This window comes from Rhincodon typus, chromosome 1 (genome assembly GCF_021869965.1).
Source record: "Rhincodon typus isolate 14 chromosome 1, sRhiTyp1.1, whole genome shotgun sequence".
Lineage (NCBI taxonomy): Eukaryota > Metazoa > Chordata > Chondrichthyes > Orectolobiformes > Rhincodontidae > Rhincodon > Rhincodon typus.
This window is the reverse complement of record NC_063332.1, coordinates 64966703-64979124: the sequence shown is the minus strand read 5'-3', so window position 1 is coordinate 64979124 and position 12422 is coordinate 64966703.

The following is a 12422-nucleotide window of genomic DNA, read 5'->3' as shown; positions in this document are numbered from 1 at the left end:
AGTTAGTGAAGAGGTTTGATGAGGACGGAGCAGTGGACATTGTCTATATGGACTTCAGTAAAATGTTTGACAAGGATCCTCATGGCAGACTGGTTAGCAAGGTTAGATCACACGGAATGGAGGGAGAACTAGCTATTTGGATACAGAACTGGCTCGAAGGTAGAAGACAGAGGGTGGAATGGAGGGTTGCTTTTCAGACTGGGGGCCAGTGACCAGTGGTGCACTACAAGGATTGGTGCTGGATCCACTGCTTTTTATCATTAATATGAACAATTTGGATGTGAACATAGGAGGTATAGTTAGTAAGTTTGCAGATGATACCAAAATTGGAGGTGTAGTGGACAGCAAAGAAGGTTACCTCAGAGTACAATGGGATCTTGATCAGATGGGCCAATGGGCTGAGAAGTGGCAGATAGAGTTTAATTTAAATAAATGTGAGCTGCTGCATTTTGGAAAGACAAATCAGGGTAGGACTTATGTACTTAGTGGTAAGGTCCTGGGGACTGTTGCTGAACAAAGAGATCTTGGAGTGCCGGTTCATAGTTCCTTGAAAGTGGGTCCCAGGTAGATAGGATAGTGAAGAAGGCATTTGCTATGCTTGCCTTTATTGGTCAGTGCATAGCGTAAAGGAGTTGGGAGGTCATGTTGCAGCTGTACAGGACATTGGTTGAGCTACTATTGGAATACTGCGTGCAGTTCTGGTCTTCCTGCTATAGGTAGGATGTTGTGAAACTTGAAAGAGTTCAGAAAAGAGTTCCAAGGATGTTACCAGGGCTGGAGGGTTTGACCAATAGGGAGAAGCTGAATAGGTTAGGGCTATTTTCCCTGGAGCATTGGAGGCTGAGGGGTGACCTTATAGAGGTTTAGAAAATTATGAGGGGCATGGATAGGGTAAATAGACAAGGTTTTTTTTCCCTGGGGTGGGAGAGTCCAAAACTAGAGCGCATAGGCTGAAGGTAAGAGGGGAAAGATTTAAAAGTGACTTAAGGGTCAACTTTTTCATGCAGAGGGTGGTTTTGGTATGGAATGAGCTGCCAGAGGAAGTGGTGGAGGCTGGTACAATTACAATATTTAAAAGGCATCTGGATGGGTAAATGAATAGGAAGGATTTAGAGATATATGAACCAAATGCTGGCAAATGGAACCAGACTTATTTAGGATATCTTGTCGGTATGGATGAGTTGGACCGAAGGGTCTGTTTCCGTGCTGTATATCTCTATGATTCTATGACTCTAAGGAACCCGAGCAAAACTTGGAGTTAATCGAATATACAAAAAAAAAGAGCAAGAATAGGCTACTCAGCCCTTTGAGCCTGCTCCACCATTCAATAAAATCATGGCTGATCTGATTTTAAACTCAGCTCTACATTCCTGCATAACCCCAATATAATCTTTCACCCACTTTGCAATCAGGAATCTACCTCAAAATAGTTGCAGAGAAGTGGGGCAGTGGATTGGGACGCAGATACTGGAAAGGTGCAGAAGTCACAGGGTTGTAGTCATGGGTCACTTCAACTTTCCAAATATTGATTGGAGGTGGATGTTAGTAAGGAAGATGTACTAGGAATTTTGAGGAACTTGAAGATAGATAAGTCCCCTGGGCCTGATGGGATTTATCCAAGGATTCTATGGGAAGCGAGGGAAGAGATCGCAGGGCCTTTGGCGATGATCTTTTCATCCTCACTGTCGACGGGTATAGTGCCAGAAGATTGGAGAGTGGCAAACGTCATTCCCTTATTCAAAAAAGAGAATAGGGATAACCCCAGAAATTACAGGCCAGTTAGTCTTACTTCAGTGATGGGCAAATTATTGGAAAGGGCTCTGAGAGATAGGATTTATGATCACTTGGATAGGCACAGTTCAATTCGTGATAGTCAGCATGGATTTGTGAGGGGTAGATCATGCCTCACAAACCTTACTGAATTCTTTGAAGAGGTGACTAAACACGTGGATGAAGGTAGAGCAGTGGATGTGGTATACATGGATTTAAGTAAGGCGTTTGATAAGGTTCCCCATGGTAGGCTCATGCAGAAAGTAAGGAGGCATGGGATGGGAGGAAATGTGGCAGATTGGATTCAGAATTGGCTGACCCTTAGAAGACAAAGGGTGGTATTGGACGGAAAATATTCAACATGGTGCTCAGTTACGAGTGATGTACGATAAGGATCTGTTCTGGGTCCTCTTCTATTTGTGATTTTTGTAAATAATTTGGATGTAGGAGTGGAAGGGTGGATTAGTAAGTTCGCGGACGATACAATGGTGGGTCGAGTTGTGGATAGTGCAGAGGGCTGTTCTAGGTTACAAAGGGACATTGATAGGATGCAGAGTTGGGCTGAGAAGTGGCAGATGGAGTTTAACCCTGAAAAGTGTGAGGTGGTTCAGTTTGGAAGGACAAACTTGAAAGCAGAATACAGCGTTAAGGGAAAGATTCTTGGCAGTGTGGAGGAGCAGAGGGATCTTGGGATTCGTGTCCACAGTTCCCTGAAAGCTGCCACCCAGGTGGATAGTGTTGTTAAGAAGGCGTATAGTGTGTTAGCTTTCATTAATCGAGGGATTGAGTTCAAGATTGCTCCAGCAATACAAAAACCTAGCTTGGCCACATCTGGAGTATTGTGTCCATTTCTGGTCGCCTCATTACAGGAAAGATGTGGAAGTGTTGGAAAGGGTGCAGAGGAGATTTACCAGGATGTTGCCTGGAATGGAGGGAAGGTCTTACGAGGAAATGTTGAGAGAGCTAGGGCTTTTGTCTTTAGAACGACGGAGGATGACAGGTGACTTGATAGGAGGTGTACAAAATGATCAGAGGTATAGATAGAGTGGACAGCCAGAGACTTTTTCCTAGGGTGGAGGTAGCTATTATGAGGGGGCATAGTTTTAAAGTGAGTGGAGGCAGATATAGGGGAGACTTCAGAGGTAAGTTCTTTACTCAGAGAGTGGTAGGGGCATGGAATGCATTGCCGGAGAGGGTAGTGGAGCCGGCCACATTAGCGGCATTTAAGCAGCTATTAGATCGGCATATGGATGATAGTATAAGGTAGGGGTGGAGGTTAAATAGACCTTAGGTTTTGTGTAAAAGTTTGGCACAACATCGTGGGCCGAAGGTCCTATACTATGCCGTACAGTTCTACGTTCAATATTCTATGGTAAAGAGTGTGTGTCTGACTGTCCTTTAGCAGCTTCCACTGTTTCTGGTGATGTCCAGGCCAGTCATTCTGACTGGTGACTTCAACTGCATCCTTAAGGAGGTTGGATGATCTGGATGGGCTGAAAGCAAACTGGATGCCATACCCAGGCTCAGGAAAAAATGATAACAGATTCCAAGCTGCACAATATCTTCAGCAACCTGCAGATGGAGCACAAAGTAGATACACCATACACGACCAAGTGGGTGGCCCTTCCAGGTAGATTTCCGTTTGTGTCCTAAGCATTCTTGTTTGTTTCCATCAACATCAAGCCAGTGACCACTGCCTCCTGCTGGCTGACTGTCACCTACAGGAGGACCAGAGAAGTGATAGGGGAATGTGGAAGCTAAGTGTAAACTGTAGACCCCTGAACACATTGCGAAACTCAAAAGGGATTGCAAAGGGTGTAGAACTATGCAATTCCTTTTTGAGTCTCTGTGCACTTGATGAGGAACAATTATGGGGGACATTAAGAGATTCTTCATCCTCAAAGATGTTCAGAAGGTGAGAGATAGAGAGATGGGTGAAATTATCCCAACTACAGAAAAGCATGCAGAACCTACTCCTGCTACAAATGATGGGATTGAAGGGAGAAGATGAGATTTTTGAGAACATGGTTTAAAGCAAACCTGGCTTCATTACAGCATTGCTTTTGTTCGAAACAAAAATAATGCAAAAATGTTGATATTATTTCAATGTCAGTTAGAAATAAAAATAATATAAAAATGTTGCTATCATATCAATGTCAAAAAATTGTGAAATTGCAACAAGAACATTGGAGAGGTATGGAGATGAAGAAGCAAAGCATTCTGAAATGATAAATTGAAGTTGGTAAGAAAGGTATCTCAAATGCAGGCAAAAAAGTAGTTAGCGAGAATAATGAAGGAATTAATGAGAAAAATTAGAAGCTAGAAAGTTAATTAGAAATTTGGATGGATTATGGTCATAGTAATGATGAGAACATTCAAGATATTGGAAAAAAATCATGGGATTAGACACACTAATTAAAATGGGGGGGCATATAATATTCCAGGTTTGGTGGAATCTTGGCTTCAGCTGATACAGGATGAGAAACCTAATATTTCTGGCTAGAAAATTCTCAGAAGAGATAGGGAGAATAATATAGGACAGTAAACTAATTAAAGTGCATGTGTTGACTCTCATTCTAGATAATGAAGAAGGACAAGCAACTGATCTGAAGATAAGAGAATACGTTGACCTAGAGGTTACATTGTGCTGCACACTTCTGTTTACATAGTACAAGGAATCACATTAAATTTGTGTTGGGAACTCATTATAACATTTCAAGAGTGCACACTGCAATACTTGTGCTATTCATTAGCTGCACAGCTATTTGGGCAGGCATGTGTGGGAATGAGTGAAATCAGACTTCATTGACACCAAATAAAGGCAGGAGCTACACTCAAGCTGAAGACTGCAGGGGATGGCAGCAAAGTGCAAAGTGGTTCAAAGATGGCATCAATATTTTGATTTAAGATTGGGATCTGGTCCAGTCAGTAGACTGGAGGGACAATATCCTGTTATTCTGGGGCAACAAACCCTCCAGACTGTACACTGGTGGATTGAAGCAACTGAAGAGCTTAGCTCCTAGTAAATGATTGCAATCGCAAAAGAAGTTCAATGACCTCACCTGAGGTATTAAGATAAAAATATTGGGCCGGGTTTCCCAAGGGGTGGCAATCACATGCATATTGCCACCAGTAACTTCTTTTTCAGATTCCAATAGGGCGGTAAGTGTACATTAAATCTGATAGTTCCCTCATAGTGCTTGATTGTCAGGGGAAAGCAAACCCTTTTTTATACCGTTTTCTGTGGTTTCAAGGTCCAGTGTCACAGACAGCCACTTTGTCACCTCCTGTGAAAGGATAAGTAAAGCTCATTGTCAGGTTAGGGTGCCCGGAGGATAGTGTGCCAGGTGGGTAGGGATTGGGTTCCAAATAAATTAGGTGCCAGGTGTATGAGAGTAGGGTGCCAGCGTACAGGGTGGCAATGGGGTTAGGTGAGTCATGGATTGTTTATGGTAGGTCTGTGGTAGGGCAGGAAATTTCGGGTATGGGGTTGGGGAAGGACTGTATCCTGCAGTAGGAGTAATGTCCTGGGAAGAGATTGCTGTTGCGCCCAGTCCTGTAGGAGGGGATTTTGAGTCTGGAGACAGCGGTGACGTTGTCGGTTCCCAGGGAGTTGGGAGGGGTGTGGGGAGAGGGTCGTTGATTTCGCGTTTGGAGTGGGGTAGTGTGACAGTTTTCCGGTGTCCAGGTGTTATTATCAGGTACCGGGGTGTTGGGTGTGTCAGGTCAGGTTCTGAGATATGTGTAGAGTCTGGAGGACATATAATTGAAGTTGTGTGGGAAGTTGGGGGTCAGTTGAATAGTTACAGAGGAGTTAGACTAAGTTTTAATAATCCATCTTTTCCTGAGTAACTGTTTACTTATGCAGCAGCACACTTCAAATTCTCCAATTTAAATGCATATTTTTACAGGGGTACCGCTGCAGGGGAATTTCTCAGATCTTCCATTTCCTAAGCAATTAATTCCCTTGGCATTTGCTACATTGTGGATTCCACAGGATCCCCCATGAACAACTCTCGGCTACTCAATGGCAAAGATTATCTGACCACTGGAAAATCAGGCTATTGTTCATATATTCTTTATTCATCCTTCCACCACTTACATCCTCACTAGTCACAATATTTTCTTTGCTCCTTCCTTTGTCTCTTCTACTTTCAATATATGGCTCTTAACTCCAACTGCTTCTCCATGCTCACTTCAATGTCAACCCTTATATCTCCATGCCTCATATCTCGACATTTATTTGATCAAGCCAGGTACATTCGCTATATACCTCACAGAACAGTCATTAATACATTCCCTTCTTTCTCACTACACATGAGAAAATATAACTTGCTCTAGGAGGCTTCACCAGGATGAGGCAAATCCAACCTGCATATTCCAAGGGTGAATTGCAGGGCAAGTTCTCCAAATCATCTGCTGTATCTTAACTGAAGAATCAGAGGAAACATGGTAAGGCAGCAGAAATGCAATGAAAATACACATCTCCTCTTTTCTGTAAAATAAAGTACATGGGCATTGAGGACAGGTAAAGTATCTTCAATGTGGTGAGTGACAATGCTGGAGAGTCATTGCACAAAGTTTCTTCAAATATTTATACATTTCTCCTCCTTTTAACCTTCTTACCTCTTTCTCACCTTGTAGTGCATGATAAACTGCAATGGCCACATCCTCTGCTTTGCCTTCATATTAAAAGTTAATCCCTGTCCCTCTTTTACATTTCAGGTACTCAAAATGTAGACCCCTTTGTCACTTCAGGAAGAGAAGGTAGGGCTGCTTGAAGAGGCATGGTGACATGGTGTAGCAAGGGCCAGCTCATTGACTGTGAACTCCCAAGGGATGCAACCTCTGCACTTGTAGCTGTAGCAGAGACAGGTTGCAGTGGCGTTTGACTGTGGACCGTGCTGTCTCAGAGTCTGGAATAACTTTGGCAACTGTCTACTGGTCAGAGAGCCAGTGGCTGCTGACAAACTGAGGAGCTCCTGCATAGGTATAGGCATCTCCACAGTCATTGTGGAAGCTGGAGATGGGGTCACTGGCAGAGGGACTGAGGAATGTCTGTCTATGCTAAAAGCACCTTAAGAGAAGCTTTCTGATGAGCAAGTTCAAACTCCTCCTCCCTTGTAGGACACACATCCCTTTCTGCTCGCTGGAGGACACTGAGGATCTGAGCCTGCTGTGTTGAACTCATAGACAAAAAGATGGCATGCAGGTCTGTGGCATCTTGATACCGAGTACCTGGCCTGACTTTCCATGAGGGATGCCAACCTCCTGATGAAGGAAGCCATGTGCACACACATCCGAGATAGGGCAGAACTCATTGCCTGGGCAATCTCCTCTACTTTCTTCATCTCATTGCTCAATGCTTTTTGTAGTTCTGCTCCCAGATATTCTCCCACCTCTTACTGAAGCTCTTGCAGGTGACATGTTGCAGACTCCAGAGGCACAACAGCAGCCTGGAGATCAGAAGGGGTCAGGCCTCCAGCAGGCAGTCGTCCCAGCTATCGTAGCCCCCAGTGAGCAGTTTAGTAATGTACTCACCAGCTTTCAACGCTGCATCTGTTTATGGTCACATAATACCACACCCCAGTGTGAGAAAATCTGCAATGATGTGCTGGTGTAGACTCTGAGGATTCCACCCCTTCAACCTCAGAGGTTGTCCAATGGGCCGTGATCTCTAGAGCTGAGTTTTCTAAGAGATTTCTAAGACCTGGATGAACACAAACATTTGAGGGTAAGAGCTGTCGTCTCCTCAATCCAACAATTCCTGATGTGAAGTTCCACATATCTTGTGGTGAACACATGAGCATGATGTCATATGCGTCGTTCAAATAGACTCTCATATCTCTGCACTCATTCGCTCAGTCTCTTGGGTCAACAATGCTGTCTCACTATCAGCTATCATGTGGCCATTCTATGATCTAGCCAATTCCAGCGGCTCTCCTCTTATGCACACTTCAAAGTACGAATGCCTGGGATGTCTCTATCAGTTTTGGCTTGTTCCTCGTTTTCGTGGGCCAATTATCCATGCAGGGAGGAGGAACACTGTTGCTTTTCCAACATAGACTAGCATGGCCCTTTGACTGTGTCTGAGGGATTTGGAAGGCCTGCCCCATTCTTCTGCTTTTTGGGGACTTGGTGGGGTCAGCAAACATGGATTGCTGGCTACCAGTGAGATACTGCCATGCATCTGAAAAGATATGCTACTGACACAGCCCCACCTGAGTGCTCACTACCTCCCCATCTAATACACAGTCCCACAATAGAACATGTTCGTCTCAAAAAGGAGAGCCACATGACGGATTTACTCTGCCAGAGTAAAGGAGGTCACTGACCTGTCAGTTGCACTGAACTCAAGTTTAGGGTTGATCCCCATATCTGATGAGCTTCTCTGTGATCTTCAACCAGTCTTGCTTGATCAGGCAGGTTGACCTCTTCTTGTTGCCCCTTGGGAATAGGAACTTCAGAAGCCCGTCACTAAACTGTGGGGCCATCCCATGTCATCTAACATGCAGCCTTCCAGTTTACTTCTCGATCTTCATTTAGGGGTAACTGGGCTCCCATGAGGTTTCTGTCTGTGGTATTGAGCCATTCAGGCAGCATTAAATGTGGGTTGGCATCCCCTTAAAGACAGAGCCAGCACTTGCCCTTCAGCTAGATGATGTTGCCATTGGCACCTCATTGCCCTCCCTTGCTTGTCACAGTCCCCATGTATCCAGGCTATTAATTGAGGGCTCAGATGTTATTACAGTTGACTGGCCACTTTTCATTCAATCAAAAGCAATGTCCACTTCTGACACATGACCTGTACTGTACAAATAAAATGTAGCTTATTTGACTTAGAGTATGGAGGGACCCAGCTTCAACCTGCATTGGGGTTTTGCACAGACAGCAAAAGCCATTCTGCTCAACATCAACTTAATTCTATAAAGTCCAGTTTATATGAAACTGTAGGGTAGGGTCTTAGCACATCTTCCAATTTCCCTTTTCTCCTTATACTGAGGTTCTTTGTCTCCAATAATTAACAGTTCACAAATCTGTTTACTAAAATGTGTGTTATTCAGTTTTTCTAAGGTTTTGTATTCCTATATCTATATTCCTATGAAATTATGCATTTTTTCTTATTAGTGAGAGTTTCATTATTGTATTAAGATTAGGAACATAAGAACATTGAAATTAGGAGTGGGAGTAAGCAATTGGAACTAGCTGAGTGGGCACCACGGTCAGCATGGACCAGTTTGGGCCAAAGTGCCTGTTTCCATGCTATATTTCTCCATGACTCTACAGGAAATTAAAATTTCAATATTTTGCGTTGGACTTCATTGTAACTGCTGGATATTGACACAGTCATTGATGGTGGTCTGTAAACGTGAGACAAACCTCATCCAATTCTACCTTTTTAGTTACTTTTTGTAGTACTAAATCATGTTGAATTAATAATTTAGAAATAAATTGGAAAAATGACCTAAGCATTCTAAAGTGACTCAAAATAATTAAATCCTAGTCTACTTGGCATTCTTTTCAGGACTCTTAAATGTAGAAAAAGGATGGAATTTGTGACAAATTGACAATCATTGTGAGGGAATCATGGATAACTGAGCAGCAACCAGTTGCTTGAAAGCAGGCTAACAATACACATTTTAAACGAAAAGTGAATTGATAAACTCAGACCCTAATGATTTACTTCAAAGCAATGTAAAATGATAGAATTAATCAGAAATAAAGATCCTGCCAGACTAACTTTCTTGTCTGCTATGCAGAAATAATATCCCAAATGGACTCTGGAAAGAAAAACTGAAATTGCTGAAGAAATTCAATAGGTCTGGCAGCATCTGCGGAGAGAGAAACAGAGTTAATGTTTTTAGTTCATGTGACTGTTCTTCAGAACTCACCTGTAATATAGTCTACCTGGATCTCCAAAAGATATTTGACAAAGTTTCACATAAAAAATGGCAAATTAAGCTGAATTCAGGGGAATTCTGGGTAAAACATCAGAATGGATACAAAATAAAAAAAAGAAAACAGGGTAGAAAACTGTTACTTCTAATTAGAACTGTTGTGTAACAAAAATTGCTGGAGAACCTCAGCAAGTCTGGCAGCACTTACAGAGAGAAAGCAGAGTTAATGTTTCAACTCCAGTGACACTTCTTCAGAACTGCTAGTAGCGAGGAAATGGTAGTTATATATGCTGAAGACAAAAGGTGAATTGGAAAAGAAGTGAGCAGACAGGTGGAGATGGAGCCCAGAGAGAGAGAGAGAGCGTGACAGTTAGGCAGACAAAGAGATGGCTGATCGTAAGCCAAAGAGAAAGAAAAGCTGAGAATGGAGACCATAATTAGGTGAAAATGCATTAGCTGCACTAAAGCAGCCCAAGTCGTAACATGGCCTAGGTGTGGGGATGGGTAAAGGACATAGTTGAAGGTGCTCAGGTTCTAAAATTATTGAACACAACATTGAGCCCTGAAGACTGCAGGGTCTCTGAGTGGCAAATGAAATGCTGTTCTTCCAGCTTATGTGGAGCCTCACTGGAACACTGCAGCAAGACTGAAACCGGGATGTTGGCCACGGAGCATGATGGTGTGTTGAAGTGGCAGGGAACCAGAAGCTCAGAGTCATTTCATGGACAGAATGGTCTGGTGATGAAGGACTTCAGTCACATGGATGCATTGGACAGGGTGGAATTGTTCTCCTTAAAGAAGAGATGGTTGAGATGAGATTTGATAGAGATGTTCAAAATGATAAGGGATTTGGATAGGGAGAAACTGGTCCTATTGGCAGGAAAATCATGAATCAAACAATATTAATTTAAGGTGAATGGTAACTGAACAAAAGGTGGTATGAAAATATTTTTTATGCAGCATGTAGTTAGAATCTGAAATACACTGTCCGAGAGCGTGATGGAGACAGATTCAATTATGCCTTTCAAAAGAGAAATAGATGATTATCTGAAGGGAAAATAAAATCAGAGCTACAGTGAAAAAAGACAGGAAAGTAGGACTAGCCTACTTGCTGGAGAGAACTGGCATAGACATGATGGTCTGAATGGCTTCCTCTGTGCTGTAACCTTTCTGTGATTTATTAAATTGCTTCAAACTAAATTGTGGGAGTTCAACAGGAGGGAACAGATTCAAACTGTAAATGGTATATATAGAAGTGATATCAAGAGGCTTTTCAAATATAAAGAAATCAATATGTGCAATAGGCTTCTGGTTAGAGGAGTGAATGTGAATGTTCAGATCTTTTAAAAAGGCAATTCATTGGATTCCTGAAGCATGGAAGCAGGCCACACCAACTGTCCAAAGAGTATACCATCCAGACCAATCCCACCCCTGCAACTCCACATTTCCCATAGCCAATCCCCCTGACCTGCACATTTTTGGTCTGTGTGAGGATGTACAAAGTTCACACAGACAGTTGCTGAGGTTGGAATTGAACATGGGTTTACCTAGTGCTGTGAGGTTACAGTGCTAACGATTGAGCCACTGAGCCACCATGCCACCCTCAGTGGACATCATTTGTAGAGAGATAGTAGGAACTGCAGATGCTGGAGAATCTGAGATAACAAGGTGGAGAGCTGGATGAACACAGCAGGCCAAGCAGCATCAGAGGAGCAGGAGGAGGAGGAGGAAGTATGGCTTTACTGGATGAGTTATCCAACATAAGCTGAAAACACTTTCACATTCATGTTTGCCTTGTGACTTATGGCACACTCTGATTAGAATTTAGAGATAACAGTGTGGAGCTGGAGGAGCACAGCGGGTCAGGCAGCATCAGAGGAGCAGGAAAAGCTGACGTTTGATTTCTGAAGAAGGATCCCGACCCAAAACGCCAGCTTTCCTGCTCCTCTGATGCTGCCTGGTCTGCTATGTTCATCCAGCTCCACACTGTCTTATCTCTGACTCCTGCATAGGCAGTTCTTACTATCTCTGATTGATTAGAATTTAATCGTGCTGTCAGTCGGTGTAAACCTTTCAGAGCTTCACAAACTGAAGCATTAAAAGGATTCCAGTCTGTGCTTCTATAACTGCATGCAATTTGACTTTGTTTTCTTAACATGGACAGGAATGTAGGCTCACAGCTACGACAGCCTAGAAGGTAACTTTAATGCAGCGAAACCAGCCTTCAAACTATAAAAACTTGAAGTTAACTGTCCAACCAAACTGATTTATTTCAATATTCCAGGATTTCAATAAGAATTTCACTAAAGCTGTGGGACCAGCTGCTGGAAACCCAAATAGAAAACAAAAAGCGAAGAACTGCGGGTGCTGGAAATCCAAAACATAGAAATTGCTGCAGAAACTCATCAGGTCTGGCAGCTTCTGTGAAGAGAAAGTAAAGTTAATGTTCTGGGTCCTGTGACCCTTCTTCAATCCAAATAGAAAATGTTCTTGGATTTGCCTTGTTTCCAGAGAGAACGAAAGCTCCATGTGTATGAAGAAGAGATAGTAGGAATTGCAGATGCTGGAGAATCTGAGACATACAAGGTGTAGAGCTGGATGAACACAGCAGGCCCAGCAACATCAGAGGAGCAGGAAGAAGAACCGGTTGGGATTTACAGACAGCCACCTGCAGTGACCTCCCAGACCGTTAACTCACCGCACACTCTTCAAAACCCAATCTGAACACAGACTGAACAACTCCAACTCCATAAA